This window comes from Myxine glutinosa, chromosome 6, assembly GCF_964187855.1.
Source record: "Myxine glutinosa chromosome 6, kmMyxGlut1.1, whole genome shotgun sequence".
In the NCBI taxonomy this organism is placed as follows: domain Eukaryota; kingdom Metazoa; phylum Chordata; class Myxini; order Myxiniformes; family Myxinidae; genus Myxine; species Myxine glutinosa.
Window position 1 is genome coordinate 75,503,834 of NC_136266.1, and position 23,379 is coordinate 75,527,212.

A 23,379-nucleotide genomic window follows, 5' to 3' on the forward strand; every position below is an offset into this window, starting at 1 on the left:
TGGCTACTTGCTCCAAAATAACGTCGCTTCTAGTTATACCACGCCGTACAGACCCCAAGCGAATGGGCAGATCGAACGCTTCAACGGGATTATATGGAGGGCCGTCGTGCTCAACCTCCGGACCCTCGGCCGGGGCCTCGACAAATGGGCTTGGTTGCTACCTGCGGCGCTGAACTCGATTAGGGCTCTCCTATGTACGGCCACCAACCAGACTCCCCACGAGAGACTTTTCCACCACCCGAGGAGCTCGGGGTGTGTCCGGTCATTACCCAGTTGGCTCGCTGAGCCCGGGCCGGCCTATCTCAAACGGGCGGTCCGCACGAGCAAGTACGACCCCTTAGTGGACAAAGTGCAGATACTCCAGGCTAATCCCGAGCATGCACGTGTGATGACGGCAGATGGGCGTGAGTCCACTGTCTCCGTACGCCATCTTGCCCCATGCGGGGTCACCGACCCTTATAAGGAATCGGACGAGCCAATCTATGAGACTATGGACTCTTCCGACACTTCCGTCACTGAACGTCTGCCGGCCCTCCCTTCGCCACAGCCACCCTTGCCTGAAGGCTTGGTGGTACCCCCTTCGTCACCTGACTCCAGCAGCTACTCCGACGCCGGGGTCTCTGGGTTACGTGATGCCGTACCCGGGGAATTTCGGACACGTGCTGGCAGGCAAATTCGCCGTCCGGACCGGTACGGTTGGGCCGACTGATGCCATTATTCCGCACCCAGTTAATGCTGACGCCTCGCTCGATTCTAGCCGCACGGCAGTGTAATTCTAACGGTGGGGAGAATGTAGTGAAATCGTATTAATGCTGAACCCAGGTGATGCTCGCTGCTCGCTGACACCGCTAGGGGGGGGGGGGGGCGCGGCTATAAGACCCGATGCAGCCGTTGCTCTAGGCGACTTCTCCTGTGACATGCTACATTGACTAGTAGACTCGCTACCGGTACATACCGCATAGAATATTACGCTTGCTTTCATTGAACTATATTATGGATTGACCTATGTGATGCCAAACCTTATTTCTATCGCATCCCTGTATTTGCAGAATGATGTGAAAGGTCTTAATGGAATTAAACCAACAGATGGACTAAAGTTCTGGACTTGAATGATTTCTACAACAGTACCATCATAGGATATATATTGATTGTACTTTTGATTACTATTATTGTTGTACTGTTGTTCTTGTGTGATCTTAATACAATATTTGTTTGTTGGTAACAATTGGTGTGGCTTCACCATTGATCTTTGACATACAGAATAACACATTTTCTGCCGTGACTCCTCTCGGGGCTCGGAGGTACACGGTGTACCGTGTCCGGACCAGTACGGTCGGGGAGGAGCATGTAACAACCAATACACATTTCACCAAAAGTTCACATTTTAAATGTCATATTTAAATGTCACATTGGCTGCTTAGCTGCATCTTCTTGCTTCATGCTTCATTTTCGGTGTGCAAGAATAAAAATCTTAAAGGTTCTTCTTTCCTGGCACACCAGAATACCACGTACAAACCGTGTCCGTTTTTATTGCCAGCAGGGCCAATCTCATGTGGTCCGACTGCGTGACATTGACGCCACTTAAAACCAGTGGTCCACAGGTGCAAGGTAAGTTTGCAGCAAATTACTGCTCAGCAAAAAAGGCAAGGCCACAGAACGTGTGGTCCATAATGTGTATTGTGATGCAGCAAAATGCAGCAGGGGTGCCGCACAGGTGTAGCCAGTTTCAGCTGCACAGTTCAGTGTTCCTGCACACTTCCCCTCCAAAATGGGTCCACGGGTGGGGAGGAAGACAAAGCACAGTTAGCAAAGGAAAGGACACAAGGGTACACATCAATACAAGGCAATGCAACATGAGGGGCGTGGGAGAGCGAGCAGAGTAAGCTCGTCCTACTGTCCGTACCACCCACCCCCCCCCCCCATGTCAGCTTACACTACCCTCGCCCCTCCCTGTATTTACAATTTACCAATCCGTCTCTACGTCTTGTCTCCCATATTCCCCTCTATACAAAATTCGTCTTCCAATCCCTCCCAAGAAGGAAGAGATGGAATTACACACAATGTCTAATCATGTCGAGATGCGTCTCACCCACTCAAATCGTTCACAAAACCTGGTGTGGAGTTCCATCTCCCTTGGTGAGTGGATGTGGATGGTGCAAAGAGATTTCTCATCCTACCTATCCTCTAATAACATTAACTCGGTTACACTACCCGGGGTCTTGCCCTGCCAATTAAATTGGCCATCGTTACACTATGTGGTTCTAAAAACCAATTCCCATTGACCATCCTGTGATGCCATCCAATTTGGGTCTCACTCCCCAATTTTTCTATCTGTGCCTTTGCACAATTTCGGGGCTGGGTTGTGTGGCTCCACTAGCAGGTCCAACTACCTGCGCAACTCCGCCTCTGAAGTCGCCACCCGAGCTTACCTTGCTCCTTGCACCACCGGGTGCTCCTCCGAGCTCCTTGCTCCTCTGAGTCCTTGACTACCCTAAATCGGATAAGGCCCCTCCTGGCTCTCTCACCAATCTGATGCCCTCTCTGGCATTGGGCTACCCGGGTCCTTCTCCCGGATCCTCGGGCCCCACTGAAGACTACTCTGACTGGCTCCCAGAGCCTACCTGCGGCCTCACCTGGCCGACAGACTACAAGTGGCGGAGTGCTCCAATATCCATATGCACCAACAAAGACCACATGCCCAGCCATTCCACAGACTCATGCACCCATCCAAGCACTTCCTGCACCACAGATGTCAATATCCAATAATTTACCGAGACCCTCTACCTGACTTTTAAACTACCCTCCCCGGGTATCCGTGAAGGGGTCCATCTTCCCCCATTCACTCCTTCGCACCATGTATTCCACACCATTTATTCCACACACCAATCCTTCCACACCACATATTCTCACCATTTATTCCACACACCAAGCTCTCTTGCACATCTCTTGTGCTCTTACACATTTTCTCCACTTGCACACCCTGGAAGTCAATTCACTCAACACAAATCCATTGTCCTCAATACACCACTCACACACCACCTCTGGTCATCCCCGAACAATGCCTCATTTGCGCCTCAATCTCAAGCTCATCCACACCGTGATTCCCATTCAATTCCTCATTTGCTCAAGCTCATCCACACACACAATTTCTCCACGCTACTACACACACACACAGCATCATCTAACTAAGTACTTCTCTCTAATACTCGTGCTTCCCGTCTTCCCTTGCACTAAGCACTCCCTCGTCATTATCATCCTTCTAATCTCCCTACATCCCCTCTACCTGTACCAAAGTCAATACTTAAATCTCGTCCCTATCGTCATTTCTAAATCCCTAACAATTATCCCAGGCCGCCTTCGGCTAGTTTACACTGCCACCCCATATTCTACTGCTCATTTGCCCCACGAGGGATGGTAAAACGACCATCCCCCCACACCGGGCACCATTCACCAACACTATCGCCATTCGTCCACTCCACTTGAGCCTCTCGGTGTGGAAATACATTTTCACAGCTCGGCTTCGAAAAGCCGAGGGATGCATGCGGGTGGTTTGTCTCCTGTAGGTTGGGTCCGTCCGGCATTTTTGATTCAGGGGAGGAGGCATGCTGGGGCCTAGGTTCCAGGCGCCATCCCTGCGCAGAGCCTTTCGGTCCCCTGCATGATGGCCCAACCATCCACGGTCGGAGCACCGCGCCCGCCAGGGGGCGAAGCTCCGACCTCTCCTACCCCCCCTCGAACCGTGCCGATCGTCTTTCCCACCAAGGCGCGGCACCAACCATACAGGGCGGGGCCCGGCACGAATCATGCACGCCGCCGCAGCAACGATCCCTGCCGATCTCCGCTGCACACAAAGCACCCCACGCACCGAGGGCTCGCGTCAGCTATCCGTCGCACTACGCGCTAACCCCCCGGTCTGGGTCGATGCTTGAGCCGCATTCTCACACCCACACGCGAACCGCTCCTTACTCGCACACCGAGGCACTCCAGCGCCTCCCATACACTCCCTGCATTCTATTACAGCATTCGTTCCCCGCACACGGTCCGGTGCGCACTCGTTTCCCGTACACTCCGGTGCACTCGTACCACTCACACACTCCGTTACACACTTGGCCATCGCACACCCTTGCACACACTCTTTTGTTACACACTCAGTAACAACCACGGGTGTGCACTCTCCCGGTACACACCCAATCACGTGCTCTGGTGTGCACTCCTGCACACTCTCTACCACACACTCTGGTGTGCATTCTCGCACACTCTCTTTGGCCATCGCACACTCTGTTTCACACTCGGTTTCACACTCGGTTTCACACTCTTCCCACATACACTCCGTTATACACTCGCGCTTCGGTGCCGTTCGCACACGCGCACCATTCACCCTCACACATCGCACCACGGACCTTCCACGAGCGCCCGGGTTACGTCGCGATCCCAAGCGCGCCAAAAATCTTTTCACGCCAAACATTTTCGCGCCATACACGCTCCTACTCACCTTAAGGACCCTCTTCTCCGCCAGCACCTGCAAACCTTTATTGGGATTAGCAAGCACGACATCACAATGCGAACACGGACTTTGCACATATTCCATCACTTCCCTCGATTTAATCTCTAACTCTGCCGTCTCTTCGGCCCCAATTTCAATTATAATCATTTCATTGTCCTCGACGACCGCCGGCGCCAATAAAATTTCGTCTTCCAATTCGACCTTCCCCGGCGCTCCCGACATTCCTCTATTCAATTTGACAGCCATCGGCTCTTCGACACCCCGAGTCGTGATTTCTACCCCCTCAGTCAACTTAACTGCACTCTGCTCTACCACGCTCTCCACGCATTCCTCACATCGCGTTACCCTGTCATGTCCCTTTGCGACCTCTTTGCTCAACTTGCGTCTTATGTCCTTCCCTGTCTCTTTCGTTTCCTTTTTCGACGCCACCCTCATTTTTCTCAATTAGTTCTTTCAGGCGTCCATTTTGCCTTCCAGCCCCTTTTTCACCTCTTCCAATTGCTCACCCATTTTATTATGTCTTTGCTTGATTTATCCCCCATTTCCTTCAATTGGTCACCCATTTTGTTTTCCAATTCATCACCCATTTTTTAAAAGCCTCGGTGGATTTTTCCCCAATTCTTTCAATTTCCCACCCATTTTGTTTTCCAATTTATTTAACCCGTCTTTCATTTCCCGGGTGGTTTTGTCCCCCAATTCTTTCCTTTCCCAGGTGGATTTGTCCCTGTCACGCCTTGCTTCGTCCCTCTGCATTTCTATAGATGCTCGTAGTTGCTCTACGAGTACATACAGGTCCTAACCCACTGGCACCGCGGGCTCGGCTCTCGCCGCCATGTGCGAGGTGCCGCCATTTTCTTCCCGTACTGCCGGCCCCTCATCAATGTCCTCTTCTTCTTCCAATTCTTCCCGTGGGTCCTGGGTTATCAATTCCTCATTTATTTCTACCCCCACCGGCATTCGACCACTTTGGCTAGCCATGGCACGAATTTAATTTGGATGTTACAAAACTAAATTTCGGTCGCTCGTAATTTGGAGTGCGTTAAGCGCACTTCGGGTCCTATCCCACTCCTGACACCAATTGTTGCGGATCTGCTGCCGGCCTTCTCCCCTTAGCAAGGGGGGGATTAGTCCCCTTGTCTTGACTGACCTGGCGCGACCCGGGACCTATTACGTCCCTTCCGGACAGTGCTAAATAGGGTTGCAGGACCAAGTTCGCTGTTACCTAAGTACTAACGCTGCCCTGGAAGCGAGGAAATAAGCCCAGCACGAACCACGTGTGTTGATGATATGCCGAGCGGTTTGCGTACACGTGATTCGCGCTATTATTAATTACTAGACCCCGATTCAAGCGGATCTTATTTGTACCACGCTTAGTCAATGGAGAAATCACAGGTACGATCGAATCAGAAGGAAGAACAGAATTTATTTACACTATACAGTGGTAGAAGAAAAGGGGACACAGAGCAGCCTTATACAGTCTTACTTAATACATAGGACAAACGGGCCCGTCTCACACACACACTCACACGGGAATTTCTGGTGGGCAGGTTGATGTTCGCCAGCGCGTCTAGGGATGGCTTCCGTGCAGCTCTCTCTCTGGTCCCCGGCACGTCCCTTGGACATGGAAGTAGGTGAAGGCAGGAGCTCGCCGCGTGTCGCCTGAACGGAGCGGGTTATCACGGGGTGAATGGTAGGGAGCGGACTTTGGCGTGACTGGCGGTCATTCACTTGCGGCTATGGCCGCGTTCACTCGCGTGGCCGAAATGCGCTATATGCGTTACCGGCGCGTCTGGCTGCACCCACGTACTTGTATGGTTCAACGCCTCTTCTTCTCTGTCTCTCTCTGCGCAAGTCCTTTCGCCACTGGTACAAGTCCTGTTCAACACGCGTATCCTCTGCAAGTCCTCTACGAGCAAGTCCCTCCCAACAAGTCCTTCTCAATCAAGTGTTCCCGCACTCATCCTTCGACCAAGTCCTTCTCGATCGAGTGTTCCCGCACTAGTCCTTCGACCAAGTCCATCTTGATCAAGTGTTCCCGCACTAGTCCTGCTTGTAAGTCCTGGCGTACAAGTCCTTTCGAGGGCTTTTCGCATGGGCTTATATAAACCCGCCCCGCGAACCTTCTGGAACTCACCAGACGCGCTTCACCACGCCCTCTCACGCCATTCCGCTCGAGCTCTGATTGGCTGGTGGCTCTTACCGTCATCGCCTCTGCCGCTCCCGACCTCAACGCCGCCCCCATCTTTTTAGGCCTACCTCGTGTTACTCGACTCGTGGGCAGCCAAATGTGGCGCGGGATGGATTACGCCCATAGAGGTAGAATTGGAGGGTGGACGCAAAATGAATGGGGCCTACTCTCCTGTCTTTACACTGCGCAGGTACTAAGAGGGGAAATGGCCTATTCTTACACATACTAAGACATAACTATACTACAAATGGGCCTACATGTTGCTCGTGTGACTAACTATGGGGGGAAAACCTTTAACCTTTAATGCCTTCAATGTGCCAATCTCAAAACCGCAGCAATATATATATATATATATATATATATATATATATATATATATATATATATATATATATATATATTTATATATATATATATTGTAACGATTTTGAGAAGTGTAACGGGTTTTGAGAAGTGTAACGGGGTTTGAGGAGTGTAACAATTTTGGAGGAAGGGTAACGGATGTGAAGAGTATGGTTTTGGTATGGTAACATCCTGGTAATGTAAATAATGGTCGCAGCCGTCCTCCTAATTAATTTCATAGAACATACACGCAGGTCACGATATATCTTTTAAATAGTGTATTTCCTTATTCCATGTAGGCTAAGTATGTGTTTTCCACTAGATTGACTTTGCATTGTATCAAACAAAATAAGCGTAGGCCCTTCCAATTTCCCCAAAACCTCCCTTCCAATTGCCTTCCGCATTTTGGCTGGTTTTCTTCAAACCACCATTGGCCACGAGGTAAGGTTGGGGAAGAAAGGCGTGTCTCCACCTCGTCATAAGAAGCAAGGAGTGAACCAGCCCTAACAGCCAATCAACACCGCGGTGAGTGACCCGGTAGGCGCGCCCTCGGAGTCGGCGGCTTGATTTCGCTGGAGGTGATAAAAGCGACTGCAGGGGACTGCTTTAGCAGATGAGAGATGACTGGAGAGAGGCCTTGAGAGATACGCTGGGGGATGACCTGGAAGAGGAGCGCAATCCACCGCAAGCCCTACCTACCTACCTACCTGCCTGCCTGCAAAACCCCCCTGTCGTTGGAGAGACGCGCTGAACGGAGGGAGACGGCTCCACCCCAGGAAGAGGAGCAGGTGTGCCGAGCCAGCGCGTGACGGCCGCGGATACGCGACGGAGGTTTTCCCGCCAAAACCGCGAGGGGTGCTGCGGCCTCCGACCTTGCCTTCCTCCACGCGTCCACCTCAGCTATTCCTTCCTGCAATATCCACCGTGTGAGTGTGAACGTCCTGTCCTACTCGTTTGTCTTGGGGATTAAGTAAATGAAATAGAATAAGTTAACAATGCACTGTGTGACTGCTCTTTTCCATCTATTGCCGTAAATAATATTGGTCGCTCTAAAATATTGCTTGTGTGTGTATAATAAATCTGTTCTTCCTCCGTATTCTTCTTCTTCTTTTTCATTCTCTTGCGATCGCTTTAGAGATTTCCCGATTGAATATCCGTGGGGCGATCTGGTCAACGTCGGGTGAAATCGGGTTTTAATCGGGGAGTAACTGTTCGGACGCGGTTAAATACACCACCGCTCGGTCCATATAACATCTAAAAGCCGCGTCTGTAACAATTGGTGTCGAGGAGTTGGATTCGAACCTGGGACTAAATTTGTTAGGCCCAAATTTTGGAACACCAATTGTACTATTAGAGTAACAATTGGTGTCGAGGAGGGAGATCGGACCCGAAGCGCGCTTAACGCGCTCAAAATTACAAGCTGCCGAAATTTATTTTGTTTTATAAAGCAAAACCCGAAGTTGGAGATCGCGCCATGGACAATCAAGGCGATCGGATGTCGGTGGGAGAGATAGACAGGGTGGAATCGACCCAGGACCTCGGGGAAATGTATGTGGAGGAAAGGGAGGAGGAGAAAAATGGCAATGTGGTTGCGGAGGTTTCAGACGCACAAAATGGCGCCCTCGCGCACGTGGTTGAGGAGGCCACGGTCGCGGAACCAATGAGCGCGACCCAAATGCAAGCCTTCATGACCCAATTCATGGTGGAAATGCAGAAAAATAACGATAGTGAGAAAATGGAAAGCAGAAAAATGGGGGCCCTTATGGACAAAATGAGGGACGAAGCGAGGGCTAATAGTGAGCGATTAGAGGGCCAAATGGGGGCAATGGGGGGCAAAATGGGGGAAATGGGGGAACGGCTAGAAGCTAAATTTGGGAAGTTAGACAATAATTTTGAGGAGTTAGACAAGAAATTTGGGGGGTTAGACAACGGGATAGAAGGGGTGAAAAATGGGTTAATGGGGGTAGAAAACAGAATGGCCGCTCAAGAGAATCAGTTAGAGGGGGTGAAAAATGGGTTAATGGGGTTAGAAAATAGGATGGAGGACAAATTGCGGGAAATAGGGGAACAATCCGCCCGGGAAATCGAACAGATGGGGAACCAGATGGAGGAAATACGACGAGGGGTGAGTGAGGAGGTCTCGGGGCTACGCGAGGAGGTAAAGCGAGGCGAAAAGCGTATCGAGAAAGAGGTGAGAAATAATACGGTAAAGTTACAGGGGGGAATAGAAGACCTGACGAAAGGAGTAGAACAGCTGACGGTGGGACAAAAAGAACTAGCGGACCAAGTGGAAAAGAACACTGCAATCATCGGGGGTTTAAAAGCAACACAAAAGGACATTAAAAATGAATTAATAGCGACACAAAAGGAATGTCAAATGGTACATGAGGGATTGACGAAGAGGTTGGAAGAGGTGACAGAAGTAATGGAGACGAAGGACCGGGAGGTAAGGACGCACATAGAAACGGTTAAAGTAGCAATGGAGGAAGAAATCGAGGGGGCGCACCGGGAGCTGAAAGAGGTAAAGGAAAAATTAGAGGAGGTGGAAGAAGGGGTGAGTGAAATTAAGAAGAGACGGAGGGAAGCTAAGAGGGAGATAAAGGAGGAAGTCATGGAATATGTACAAGGTCTGTGTTCAAATCATGATGCGGTGCTCACTAACCAAATAAAAAGTTTGCAGGTGGCAGAGGAGGTGCGACGAGGTACGGAGGTGAGTGGCAATGTACATGATGTGAGGGGAGATTCAGTCGGCTTGGGGGGTGGTGTAGACCCGGGTGTTCGTGAGGGACCAATGGTAAGATGTATGACTGGTCCGGAGTGTATGGACAGAAGAGGTGTGCAAGGAGGTTTGGCTATGGGAAGTGAGGGGGGTGCTGGTGAGCAAGGCTGTGGGGGTATGGCATGGGTAGCGGGTTGCGGAGGGGCGACCCAGGCATCGACACCGGGAGGGGTAGTGTTTGGAGGGACGGGGGATGCGCGGGAGCCCCCCGGGAATAGCGTACTGTGGGAGCCCGAGCGGTTTGGTCCCGCGTTGATCCCGCAAGGAGTGACGCGCGGGGTCCGACCTTCGGGCGCCCACAAGGTCCCACTCGCGCCGTATGACGGCAAGAGTGATTTGAGGGCGTACCTGGCGCAGTTTGAGTATGTGTGTAAAGGCAACGGTTGGAATCCGGACGAAGGTGGAGTACACCTGGTGGGGGCACTGCGCGGTGCGGCGGCGGAGGTGCTGACAGCTTTACCACCGGGTGCTCTCACCCTGCCAGCTCTCCGTGCGGCTTTAATTAACCGTTTCGGTATCGAGCAGCAAAGCGAGCTTGTTAAAGCTCAACTTGCGCAGCGTAAACGCAAGCCCCAGGAGACCATCGGGGAACTTGCTCACGATATTCGCCGCGCAGTAGGGATTGCACACGCAGACATGGCAGCGAGTTCCCAGGAAAGCCTGGCGCTGGATCATTTTATTCAGGCCCTTCCGGATCTGGAGCTCCGACAACAGCTCGCCATGTGGCGCCCGCAGACCATGAGTCAGGCGGCCGACGCTGCAGCCCGTTGGGAAGCAGCGAGGCCCCTGGCCCGGGGAGGCGAGCGCCATGCAGTGGCGGTGCGTCAGATGGGGCCCGTGATGGGGGGCGGCCCCCCAAGGGGGCCCGCCCCCGACGGGGGCCCTGATCTGGAAAGCATGGTCCAGAGGTTAGTGGATCGGCGCCTGGCGGGACCTGGACCATGGCAGGCGGCCCCAGCGGTGGCACCCGGTAGTCCCCGACAGAGTACCCCAATTCGGACATACAGGGGGGGGAATTTGGAATACCGGAGGCAAGCACCTTACCAGGTGAGGTGCTATAACTGTGCTCGGATGGGTCACCGTGCGTGGGAGTGTCGAGCTCCGCGCCGGGACGTTTCCCGCCAACCGATGCCCTCAACTCCGCCTAGTATCGATCGGCCTAGCCGACCACAGACACCCCCCCGCCAGGGCCCGGGAAACTAGAACGTGCCGGGCATGCAGGGCGGTGTTCGGCAGTAGGGGATGGAGAGAAGCCCTCGTTGACGCGACAGGTCATTCATTGTGGCCAAATTGGGACGGGTAGTTTGACAATTCGGTGCAAAATTGCCGGCGTGGGGGTAGACGCCGTGGTGGACACGGGAGCCAGCGCCACGATCATCAGCCCCGTGGTCCTTAATTCGAGTGCAGACGGCTGGGGTAAAATCCAGCGTCTGGAAAATCATAGTTTGCAGTTGGCTACCGGGGCAACGGCTCCGATCATAGGGCGTGGTTTTGTGACCCTCAAGTTGGGATCGGTAAAGCAAGAGATAGAGGTTTGGGTGGCGGAGGTGTGCGACCCATGCTTAATAGGGTTGGATTTGTTGACTGCCAGCGGTTGTAAAATCGACTTGAGTCGGGGGATCCTGCGATGGGGAGTGGAAGAGCTACCATTGGAGGGGGTGAGCACGGCCGAGAGGGTGGAGCTGGAGGCTCCTGAGGCCGTGACCATCCCTCCGGGGGCCGAGGCCGTAGTGCCGGCCCGATGGTCAGCTCGCCCGACATGGCAGGAATCCTGCGGCCTGGTCGAACCGGTGGCAGCGCTATCCGTACCTGGTTTAATCGTGGGCCGTACCCTTGTAAAAACGGACGGGCCGGTGGTGGCCGTCCGAGTAATTAATATTAGCACAGAACCACGCACTATAGTGAGGGGCACGAAGGTAGCTGGCTGCACCCCAGTTAGAGAAGTCGCGTCAGTGAGGGGCGAGAACGTCCAGCCGAGCCGGCCCCAGGGGGAGCCTTCAATAAGTTCTAGGAATTGGCCCGATTCCATTTGCGAGATGGTAAATCGTAGTAGCATAGAGTTGGGAGGTACCCAGAGGGAGGCCTTACACAAACTGGTTGGGTCCCATTTGGACCTCTTCTCCCTGTCCACCGAGGATATTGGACGTACGGGCCTGGTGAAACATCAGATCCACACCGGTGAGGCCCGGCCTATTCGTCAGGCCGCCCGACGGCTCCCTTGGAGCAAGAGGGCGGAAGCTGACGAGCAGGTTGAAAAAATGCTCGACGCAGGCGTGATCGAGCCCTCGGGAAGTCCTTGGATGTCACCTGTTGTGCTGGTCAAAAAGAAGGATGGGACCACGCGGTTCTGCGTGGACTATCGCCAGCTAAACAACGTGACACTCAAGGACTCATATCCCCTGCCAAGGATTGATGACACCCTCGATGCCGTTGCGGGCTCAAATTGGTTCACAACTTTGGACCTCAAGAGTGGGTATTGGCAGGTGGAGATGGATAGGGCAGGGAAGGAGAAAACGGCATTTTCCACAGGTAAGGGACTGTACCAGTTTACTGTGATGCCGTTTGGTTTGTGTAACGCCCCCGCCACCTTTGAAAGATTGATGGAGCATGTACTAGGCGGCATGCCATGGCAATCATGCCTGGTGTACCTGGATGACGTCCTGGTACATGCCCAAACGTTCCCCCAGGCAGTAGCGAATTTGGACCAGGTGTTCGGGTGCCTCAGACAGGCAGGGTTGAAGCTGAACCCGAGTAAGTGCACTTTGTTTGCAAGAGAGGTGGCCTATCTAGGTCACGTGATCGGCCGCGAGGGGGTAAAAACGGACCCAGACAAAATTAAAGCGGTAGAGGAGTGGCCCGCACCATGTACCATCAAAGAGGTGCGGGGATTTTTGGGACTCTGCTCCTACTACCGGCGCTTTGTGGCGAAATTTGCGGAGTTGGCCCGTCCCCTCCACCGGCTTACGGAGAAGGGGACGCGATTTAATTGGACACCGGAGTGCCACGAGGCCTTCCAGAAATTGAAGGGGTGTCTAACATCCGCACCCCTTCTAGCTTACCCCACTAGTAACGGGGCATTTACCCTGGACACGGATGCGAGCCAGGAAGGATTGGGCGCAGTTTTGTCCCAGACACAGGAGGGCGTGGAGAGAGTGATTGGTTACTATAGTCGGGCCTTAAGTAGGCCCGAGCGAAATTATTGCGTCACTCGCAAAGAGTTATTGGCCATGCTGGCTGCCATGAACCATTTCCACCCGTACCTGTACGGGCGGAAATTTTTGGTTAGAACTGACCATTCCTCCTTGCAATGGCTCCTTCGGTTCAAGGAACCGGAGGGCCAAATTGCAAGGTGGTTGGAAAAGTTGCAGCAGTACGATTTTGATGTGGCCCATAGGGCCGGGAAGGCCCATGGTAATGCGGACGCACTCTCTCGGCGTCCTTGTCTGGGGGAAAACTGTAAATTTTGTGCGAGACACGAGGAGAGGGAGCAATTGGGCGATTCCGCCCCGATTCTCGTCGTCCGGGCAACCCGGGTGAGAGGGCCAATTTTGCCACTAACCGCGGACGAGGAATTTGGAGAGTTGGCTTGGAGCACGGCCCAGCAGGAGGATCCTGTTCTGGGGCCGGTGTTCCAATGGGTCAAATTGGGGCAAAGGCCAAAGGGGGAAGAGGTCACCCCCCTCGGGGCGCAAACAAAGGCATATTGGGCTCAGTGGCAGACCCTGGAGTTGAAAGGCAACATCTTATATCGCAAGTGGGTGGAGGTTCCCTCTGATAGAACTTCCTGGCTGGTGATAGTCCCTGACAAATTCAAGAACGTCATATTGCAACAGGTGCATGGTACCCGCTCCGGCGGCCATTTGGGCAGGACAAAGACAATATCTCGGGTCCGCCGGAGGTTCTATTGGGTGAATATGGGGCGTGACATACAGGACTGGTGTCGGAGATGCGACGCCTGTTCTGCCAAAAAGGGACCAGCACGGAGGATGAGGGCCCCCCTTCAATTACATCAGGTGGGGGCCCCCCTTGAGCGGGTGGCTATGGATATTCTAGGACCGCTGCCCCGCACCCGCCAAGGTAATAAGTATATCCTCGTTGTAATGGACTATTTCACCAAGTGGCCGGAGGCCTATGCCCTCCCCAACCAAGAAGCAGGGGTGGTAGCACAGGCCTTCGTAGAAGGATTTGTATGTCGGCACGGGATTCCACAGGAGCTGCACACCGATCAGGGTCGAAATTTTGAAAGCCAATTGCTAAAAGATGTGTGCAGACTCCTGTCAATTCGGAAAACCAGGACCACGCCCTTGCGGCCACAATCTGACGGGATGGTGGAAAGGTTCAATCGAACATTGATCCAACAACTGGCATTGTTCACCACCACCCGTCAGGATGACTGGGACGAACATCTCCCGTACCTGTTGATGGCCTACCGAACTAGCCAGCACGGGGCCACCGCATGCAGTCCAGCGTTGCTTATGTATGGGCGGGAGTTACGGGCTCCCGCCGACTTGCTATGCGGTCCCGTGCCAGACACCACGGATACACCGCCGAGGGAGGGGTACGCACGTCACCTGGAGGAAGGCATGGAGCGGGTCCATGCCTTCGCCCGCCGCCAGCTCCATCTGGCGGGGGCCAAGATGAAGCGCAGGTACGACGACCGGAGCCAGGGGAGTCAATACGCTCCGGGGATGAAGATTTGGTTCTTTAATCCCCGGAGGCGGAAGGGAAGGTGCCCAAAACTCACCTCCCCCTGGCAAGGCCCAGGAGTCGTCCTGTCGCAAATCTGTGACGTGGTCATTAAGATCAAAATGGGGCCACGGACCCCCCCTCGGATCGTCCATGCCGACCGGATAAGACCTTATGCCGGCGAGCAGGCGCCCTCATGGATCGCCTCGGCTCTAGATGCCGAGGCAGGACCCAGTACCTCTTGCGACGGGGGCTCGTAGCGTCAGAGGACTGGGGGGATGGTAGTAGGAGATGCCCCGCTGGGGGGGGGATGGCAACTCTGTCATCCCTCACCAGTGGGGCAAATGCGCTATAGATTATGGGGTTTATGGCAGTGAAAACGAGCCAGGGAGGGCTTGGATAATGATAGGGATCTAGCGAAGATGACCTTAGGTAACGATAAGGTTAGTTAGTGACTGATACCTGTAGTGGGGACGCAGGTAGGTTAGTGTGGTTGATAATGACGTGGGAGCGCAATAGTTTAAAGGGACGACTGGGAAGCGCAAGTTTCAGAGGGGAGGAGTTAGCTGAGATGATGCCGTGTGTGGGAGTGATTGAACAGGTGTGATTGCACAGGTGTGCAACTGAACAGGTGGATGGAGCAGTGTATGAGTGAGTGATGGTGATTGTGTATTGTGATGACCAAGTGGTCCAGGAAGAAAGGAGGGTGCAGGTGGCACCAGGTGAGATTGCACAGGTGTGCAACGACAGGTGAATGGAGGGCAGGTGTATGGAATAAATGGTATGGAGTATTGGAATGGATGGTCGTGGAGTGAGTATGGTGGAAATTGTGGAGTGGAGTGGATGGTGCGAAGGTGTGAATGGGGGAAGAGTGGACCCCCATCACGGATACCCGGGGCGGGTAGTGTAAGTGTTAGGTAGAGGGTATAGGTAAATTGTAGTTGGATATTGGCATCTGTGGTGCGGGTGACAGAATGGTATGTGGATGGGTGCGTTGGTGTTGTGGAAATGGCTGGGCGTGTAGCCTGTTAGTGTGTGTAGTTGGTTTGGGCACTCCACCACTGTAAGGATGTCGGCCAGGTGAGGCCGCAGGTGGGCTCTGGGAGCCGGTAGTAGTTGTGTGGATGGGGCCCGAGGATCCGGAGGACGGACCCGGGTAGCCCAGTGCCAGAGGGCACCAAGGGGTGACAGAGCCAGGAGAGGGGCTGCCCCCAGTTAGATAGGTTAGGGTGAGGAGCTAGGTAAGCTCGGGTGGCAACTACAGTGGTGGAGGTGTGCAGGTGGGTAGACCTGTTGGGAGAGGTACACGTCGCAGCCCAGAAATTGTGCTAGAGCACCGGGAGATGAATCGGGGGAGTGAGACCCCAAAAATTGAGGAGCACCACAGTTTGGCCAATGGGAATTGGTTATTAGAACCCATAGTGTAAGTTGGCCAATGAATTGGCAGGGAAAGACCCCGGGTAGTGTAAAGTGTGTTAAAATCATTTAGAGGATAGTTAGGATGAAGGATCTCCTCACACCATCTGCATCCACTCACCTGAGGTGACAGGTACTCCACACCATGCCATGTTTTGATTATTTTTTATGATGCAAATGTTTGGATTGTGAGACGCATCATGACGTGGGTGTGACATTGTGCGTGATTCCATCTCTCCCTCCTTATGAGGATTGATGATGAATTGGTGATGGCAAATTTTGAAGTAACGGGATTGTGGAGACGAATTTGGTATAGGGGAAATATGGGGAAGACGTGACAGTAGTGACGAATTTGTAAATGTGTAGATTTTTGTACATATGGGGTGGGAACAAGGGTAGGGTAGGTGACAGGGGGGTGACGTACGGTAGGGACGAGCTTTCTCACTTCGGCCTCCGTACGCATTTCACCTTGCATTGCCTTATTGACGTGTACCCTTGTGACCTTACCCCTCGCTCAATTGTCTTTCTTTTGTCTCCCACATGACCTGTGCGCCATTGGGTGCCGATGGGAGCGTGCGTGAGGTGGCCATTGTGCGCCCGAGATTCCCAGAACCAGCATGCATTGCGTTGATGTACCACTTTATGGACCGCTGTTCTGCGGCCAAGTACCACTTGATGGACTCCAGGTTCTGGGGCAGGGCACCTCTGTTGGAAACCGGCCATAGTGGCCAGGGAATCTTGCTTGCGGACCTCGGTAAGGTGGCACCTATGCCAAAGAGGTGGACCACCCTTAGTTGGCCCCTGAGGCCCTAAATAAAAATGGACACAAGTTGTGCTTTTTATTATGTCCAAATAGGCCGCATGAAGCCTGAAGACGTCGGGAAGAACATCGGCCCAGCAGAGAAAGAGAAGACCACCACCAGTTGTTTTGTTGTGTTTATTATGAACCATGGTAACCGCACCGGATGGTGTTTTTGGGTGCTTTGTGGTGTTTGGGTGCTTTTGGGTGCTTTGGTGGTATTGGTACTGGTGCATCGATGCAATGCGTGCTGTCTCCTCCCTCCCAACAGGAATTTCTTTTTCTTGTTCCCTAAAAAGAAAAAAAAAAAAAAGAGAAAAACACAGGTCCTGGGTTGCGTTGTAAATAAGAAATCACGTCATTGTAAATAATGCTCCCCACCGTAAATGTATAGTTTCAGAATAATTCCGTAATTCGGTTAGCTGTGGGCTTGAGTCAGTTAGACAGGATGCAATGCAATAGGGGGACATACTTATTTGTGTTTTAAAATTGTCACACTCAGGGTCAGGTTAATTGTAGAGGGAATTACACCTACATGTCACACTCAGTTAAGTCTAGTAGGCCCGAGGACGTGCCTGAAGAAAGGAGGGTGCAGTGTAACGATTTTGAGAAGTGTAACGGGTTTTGAGAAGTGTAACGGGGTTTGAGGAGTGTAACAATTTTGGAGGAAGGGTAACGGATGTGAAGAGTATGGTTTTGGTATGGTAACATCCTGGTAATGTAAATAATGGTCGCAGCCGTCCTCCTAATTAATTTCATAGAACATACACGCAGGTCACGATATATCTTTTAAATAGTGTATTTCCTTATTCCATGTAGGCTAAGTATGTGTTTTCCACTAGATTGACTTTGCATTGTATCAAACAAAATAAGCGTAGGCCCTTCCAATTTCCCCAAAACCTCCCTTCCAATTGCCTTCCGCATTTTGGCTGGTTTTCTTCAAACCACCATTGGCCACGAGGTAAGGTTGGGGAAGAAAGGCGTGTCTCCACCTCGTCATAAGAAGCAAGGAGTGAACCAGCCCTAACAGCCAATCAACACCGCGGTGAGTGACCCGGTAGGCGCGCCCTCGGAGTCGGCGGCTTGATTTCGCTGGAGGTGATAAAAGCGACTGCAGGGGACTGCTTTAGCAGATGAGAGATGACTGGAGAGAGGCCTTGAGAGATACGCTGGGGGATGACCTGGAAGAGGAGCGCAATCCACCGCAAGCCCTACCTACCTACCTACCTGCCTGCCTGCAAAACCCCCCTGTCGTTGGAGAGACGCGCTGAACGGAGGGAGACGGCTCCACCCCAGGAAGAGGAGCAGGTGTGCCGAGCCAGCGCGTGACGGCCGCGGATACGCGACGGAGGTTTTCCCGCCAAAACCGCGAGGGGTGCTGCGGCCTCCGACCTTGCCTTCCTCCACGCGTCCACCTCAGCTATTCCTTCCTGCAATATCCACCGTGTGAGTGTGAACGTCCTGTCCTACTCGTTTGTCTTGGGGATTAAGTAAATGAAATAGAATAAGTTAACAATGCACTGTGTGACTGCTCTTTTCCATCTATTGCCGTAAATAATATTGGTCGCTCTAAAATATTGCTTGTGTGTGTATAATAAATCTGTTCTTCCTCCGTATTCTTCTTCTTCTTTTTCATTCTCTTGCGATCGCTTTAGAGATTTCCCGATTGAATATCCGTGGGGCGATCTGGTCAACGTCGGGTGAAATCGGGTTTTAATCGGGGAGTAACTGTTCGGACGCGGTTAAATACACCACCGCTCGGTCCATATAACATCTAAAAGCCGCGTCTGTAACAATATATATATGTATATATATATATATATATATATATATATATATAGTTTGGAAAGGAGATATGTATTTATATATATATATATATTGCTGCGGTTTTGAGATTTTTAGGCCATTACATTCATTTTGCGTCCAACCTCCAATTCTACCTCTATGGGCGTAATCGAGCCCGCGTCCCATTCGGCTGACCACGAGTCGAGTAACACGAAGTAGGCCTAAAAAGGTGGGGGTGGCGTTGAGGTCGGGAGTGGCGAGGCGTTGACAGTAAGAGCCACCAGCCAATCAGAGCTCGAGCGGATGGCGTGAGAGGGCGTGGTGAAGAGCGTCTGGTGAGTTCCAGAGGGTTCGCAGGGCGGGTCTATAAAAGCCCATGCGAAAAGCCCTCAAAAGGACTTGAAGGGTTTTTGCAAAGAACTTGTTGGGAGGGACTTGCTCGTAAAGGACTGGCAGAGGATAAGCGCGTTGCAATATACTCGCAAGTGGAGAGCATTAAAGGAATAGCGCGGGAACACTTGATTGCAAAGGACTCGCAAGTGGAGAGCGTTAAAAGACTCGCAAGTGGAGAGCGTTAAAGGACTCCCAAGTGGAGAGCGTTAAAGGACTTGCAGAGAGGGAGCTAAAGGACTTGTTGGGAGGGACCTGCTCATAAAGGACAAGCGCGGGAATACTTGATTGGGAAGGACTTGCAGAGGATACGCGTGTTGTTTGAGGGCTTGCGCAGAGAGAGAGAAGAAGAGGCGTTGAACTGTACAAAGTACGCGGGCGCAGCCAGACTCGCCGGTTACGCATATAGCGCATTTCCAGCCACGTGAGTAAGCGCGGCCATAGCCGCAAGAGAATAACTGCCAGCCGCGCCAAAGTCCGCTCCCCACCATTCGCCCCGTGATAACCCGCTCTGTACAGACGACACGTGGCGAGCTCCTGCCTTCACCTACTTCCATCTCCAAGGGACGTGCCGGGGACCGGAGAGTGAGCTGCACAGAAGCCATCCCTGGATGCGCTGGTGACCATCAACCTGCCCACCAGCAATCCCCGTGTGAGTGTGTGTGTGAGACGGGCCCATTTGTCCTGGGTATTAAGTAAGACTGTATAAGGCTGCTCTGTGTCCCCTTTTCTTCTACCATTGTATAGTGTAAATAAATTCTTTTCTTCCTTCTGATTCGATCGTACCTGTGATTTATCCATTGACTAAGCGTGGTACGAATAAGAACCGCTTGAATCGGGCTCTAGTAATTAATAATAGCGTGAATCACGTGTATGCACCTGCTCGGCATATCACCAACACACGTGGTTCGTGTGGGGCTTATTTCCTCACTTCCAGGGCAGCGTGAGTACTTAAGTAACAGCGAATTTGGTCCTGAAACCCTATTTCGCACTGTCCGGAAGGGACGTAATAGGTCCCGGGTCGCGCCAGGTCAGTCAAAGACAAGGGGACTAATCCCCCCTTGGTAAGGGGAGAAGGTCGGCGACAGTTCTGCAACAATTGGTGTCAGGAGTGGGATTTGGAACCTGGGACGAAAGTTTTTGGACCAGATTTTGGACACCAATTGTAAAATTGGCCACAACAATTGGTGTCAGGAGTGGGATAGGGCCCGAAGTGCGCTTAACGCACTCCAAATTACGAGCGACCAAAATTTAGTTTTTAAGGTCCAAATTTAATTCGTGCCATGGCTAGCCAAAGCGATCGGATGCCTGTGGCCGTAGAAGAGGAGGTATCTGTTGAGGAGTTAGAATCGATAACCCAGGACCCCCGGGAAGAATGGGAAGAAGGGGAGCACATTGATGAGGGGCCGGCCGTACGGGAAGAAAATGGCGGTGCCTCGCACGTGGTGGCCAGTGCCGAGCCCACGGGGCCAGGGGACTTCCAATTATTTATGGCACAAATGAGGGCCTATATGATCAAGGCGGAGCATAAAATGGATGCAATGGGCGAGCGGTTGGAAAACAAATTGGATGCCCAGTGTGACAAATCCACCCAGGAGAGGGAAAAAATGGGTGGCCAATTGAAAGAAATGGGGGACCAATTGAAAGAAATGGGGGACAAATCCACCTGGGAATTGGAAGGTGTGAAAAAGGGGCTGGAAAGCAAAATGGACACCCAAAAGAACGAATTGAGAAAAATGAGGGTGGCGTCGAAAAAGGAAATAAAAGAGGCAGGGAAGGACATAAGACGCAAGTTGAGCGAAGAGGTCACAAAGGGACGCGACAAAGTAACGTGGTGTGAGGATCACAGGGAAAGCGAGCTTGGGCAGAGCGCAGCCAAGTTGACTGAGGGGATATAAATCGCGACTCGGGGTGTGGAAAAGCCGACGGTCGCCGAGTTGGAAAATGGAATTTTATTGGCGCCGGCGGTCGTCGAGGACAATGAAATGATTATATTTGAAATTGGGGCCGAAGAGACGGCAGAGATAGTGGGGCAGCTTAGCACCGAATTTCAAAGGGATGGGGACATGCCGGATAAAAGCACCAAAATTTTATCAGGCAATCGTCAGGGTCCCAGCTATGATTCTATAACCGGCGCAAAGCGATACGACCACTCTTATTTGAAAATTTTTATTATTTGTGAAATTTGTTTTTGAAATTTTTGGGGCTTTTTGGAAAAGAAATGTTTTTATTGCAGAAATGAGAATCTTTTCCGAACATTTTGGTGTAATTGTTTTTAAAATCGAACATCTAGAAGTATTTTAAAACAATATTTGAAAATTAGGTGTCTCGGGTGCATTTCCTGAATTTGGAAATGGTTCTTGCAGAGTTTTGTGGTTCTTGCACAAGGATACCAATGAGGTCTGACTTCTTTCCTTGGCGCAGTTTTCCTCTTTCAGATAGAGAAGGGGGGTGCGGATGATTTTCATGCTGGAAGAAGGTTCCCATATCTGTATCCCTGTTCTGAGCAACTATGTTCAGACGAGAGAAGAGGGACACACATCTTTCAACAGGGAAACATCCTCTGACTGCTTCCTCTTCCCCTTGGATGGTGACCTGAAGAGAGGCAATGACTTCCTCTTCACAGGCTCATGGATGGACTGCCTTCGTTCAGTGATGATAGCCTTGTTGTAGCTGTCGTACTGAGCCTTTCCCACTTCTTCTATGGTATGCACAGTGTTGGCCACAGATTCTTCAATCACATCCCGCGTGTCGAGTGCAATCAGCTCGCTTCCTTCATCTAGGAAGGGGTTGCTCATCTCGTTGATAACTTGAATAAGGCCCAGTGTTTGCTCGTGAAATGTCTTCTGCGCAGACAAACCTTCTTCGTGGTGCTGGCGTTCATCTTCTGAGATGGCAGTGTACTCCCGCTCAAACTCAGTGAGAATGCGTGCCTGCGCAGGTCCGGCGATCATCCACTTCTTGAAGGCTGGTGGGTTTTCAGTGAGGCCGACTGCTCCTCCAGGGCCCTTCACAAGCTCATTATTTTGTTCATGGGCTTGGTCGATCGGAATGCTGGAGAACCTTCTGGCTGTCTTCTGAACAACCCAGTTGCCTCTGACAATAAACTCCTCTTCGATTGTTGGAGGGAGGCTCTCCATGTCGCGGATGTGGATCGGGACCCATCTGGCATAATTATGGTGGTCAAGTGCGAAGAACCATGGTGCCAGGGCTTTCAGAGACTCGACATACAGGGGAAAGTCTCTTTCTCTGTGAGCGCGAACGAAGGTGAGTCCCAGGAGCTCAATCCTCAGGATGGTGTCCCAGTACTGAAAGGTTGGACTCTTCGTGATCATGCTTTGTTTCCAGTCCTCTTCTGTCCTATCTTCAGTTGCTGCACCAGCAGCTCCCTTCAGGTAGGCATAATTTTGCAGCTTGGAGAGTGCTAGAGCGCTGACTTGGTGGGCATGCCTGGTTCTCGTCAGGTGTGATGCCTTCAGGAAGGATTCAGCTGTGCCAGCAGAGGCTATGCCTGCCTGGTTTATTGCTGTCGCCCATCCAGATCCGTCTAGGTAGTCTCCAAGTGTCTTCCACACCGCCATCTCCAGGTGGAGACCGCCGAACATGACAACATACTGGTCTTCACCGTGTGTGGTAGGCCAGTGCCACTGAATGAACTTGGCAAGCGCATACAGCGGAGCATCCATTGCTATTATTGGAATCTGTCCAGGGTTCAGGAACTGTGTAGATTCACGGATGACATCCATCCATGCTTGATCATTGCAGGTGTGGCTGCCTTCTCATTGAAGAGAGGCAGAAGTTGAGTGATGGCAGCTTCTACTTCTTGAGCAGGACTGTTTTGAAACGAGGCATGGTAGGCGGACCAGGCTATACAATCTCCCTTGACCACCTCTTCTTTTGCCCTGCAACATATAGCAGATATAATTTCAACATATAGCAGATTTAATATAATATGCATGTAATTAAATATAAATATATAAATGTCTATTGTGCATGCATCTTGCTGTTCGGATCGTTTGGCGCCGGTTCTAGAATTGAAGCTTAGATGCTGAGGAATTGCACCCGAGACACCTAATTTACAAATATTGTTTTAAAATACTTCTAGATGTTCGATTTTAAAAACAATTACACCAAAATGTTCGGAAAAGATTCTCATTTCTGCAATAAAAACATTTCTTTTACAAAAACCCCAAAATAAAATTTTCCCAAAATTTTCAAAAATAAAATTCAAAAATATTAAAAGATTTCAAATAACAGTGGTCGTATCGCTTGGCACCGGTTATAGAATCATAGCTGGGACCCTGAAGATTGCCTGATAAAATGTTGGTGCTTTTATCCGGCATGTCCCCATCCACTACCTAAGCTGCCCCACTAAGACAGAATCAGAAATTAAATCGGAGATTGAGATGGAATGCACTCAAAGTCTGGATTTGTATCGTGATGTCGTGCTCCCTAACCCCAATGAGAGTTTACAGGTGTTGGTGGGAAAG